This window comes from Nematolebias whitei, chromosome 2 (assembly GCF_014905685.2).
Source record: "Nematolebias whitei isolate Nwh7 chromosome 2, NemWhi1, whole genome shotgun sequence".
NCBI lineage: Eukaryota > Metazoa > Chordata > Actinopteri > Cyprinodontiformes > Rivulidae > Nematolebias > Nematolebias whitei.
Genome location: NC_056499.1, coordinates 19,357,937 through 19,359,046, shown reverse-complemented (window position 1 = coordinate 19,359,046; position 1,110 = coordinate 19,357,937). Strand labels below are relative to the sequence as shown.

The 1,110-nt window shown below is 48.3% G+C and overlaps 1 protein-coding gene across 1 annotated transcript in view; it reads left to right on the top strand.

Moving 5' to 3' along the window:
- ush2a (Usher syndrome 2A (autosomal recessive, mild)) overlaps positions 1 to 1,110 on the top strand; it is a 113,310-nt gene that overhangs the window by 57,063 nt on the left and 55,137 nt on the right. The gene's annotated exons all lie outside the window — the stretch shown is intronic.

The following is a 1,110-nucleotide window of genomic DNA, read 5'->3' as shown; positions in this document are numbered from 1 at the left end:
TATATATATATATATATATATATATATATATATATATATACAACCACCATCCATCTTCTATTGCTTATCCATAGTCGAGTCATGCAGGCAACAGGTCCAGGAGAGAAACCCATAAATCCCTTTCCCCAGGGACACTTTCCAGCTTGTTTTGGGGGACCCTGAGGTGTTCCCAGGCCAGAGAAGATACACCATCCCTCCAACGACTTCTGGGTGTTCCCCAGGGCCTCTTAACAGTGGGATGTGCCTGAAAACCTCTAAAGGGAGGTGTCCAGGAGGTGTCCTAATCAGATGCCCAAACCACTTCAATGGACTCCTTTCGATGCAGAGGAGCAGCGGCTCTACTCGGACCTCCCTCCAGATGATGGAGCTCCTCACCCTATTTTTAAGGCTGAACCTGGCCACCCTACGAAGAAAGCTCATTTTGGCCGCTTGTATCCAGGATTTCGCTCTTTTGGTCATGATCCAAACCTCATGACCATAGAAGGTCGGAACGTAGACAGACCAGTAAATCCAGAGCTTTGCCCTTAGACTTAGTTCTTTCTTCACCATGACTGCCCACAACAATGTCCTCATTACTGAGAACAAGACCCCAATCAGTTGATCTCTTGCTCCATCCTACCATCAATTGTGAACAAGATGCTTGGATACTTAAACTACTCCACCAGAGGCAAAGTCCTCCCCCACCTCAACTTGGAGAGGGCATTCCACCCATTTCTGGCTGAGAACCATGGCCTCAGATTTAGAGGAACTGACTCTCACTTCAGCTGCTTCACAGTCACAATTGGCTGTGAACTCCCCCAGTGCAAATGGAAGGTCTTGGTCTCCTCTCCACGACTGTGCCTCGAAATCCTGTCCATGACCACCACAAACAGGATCGAAGACAAGGGACAGCCCTGGCGGAGTCCAACCTGCACTGGGAATGAGCTCACCTTTGTGCCCAGTATGTGGACACAGCTCCTGCATTGGTTATACAGGGACTGGATGGCTCTTAAAAGCAACCCAGGTGCCCTACACTACTGCAGCACCCCCCACAGAATGCTCGTGGAACATGGTCATAAGCCTTCTCCAGGTCCACAAAAACATTTGAGTGAAAAACATTTTTGTTAATAT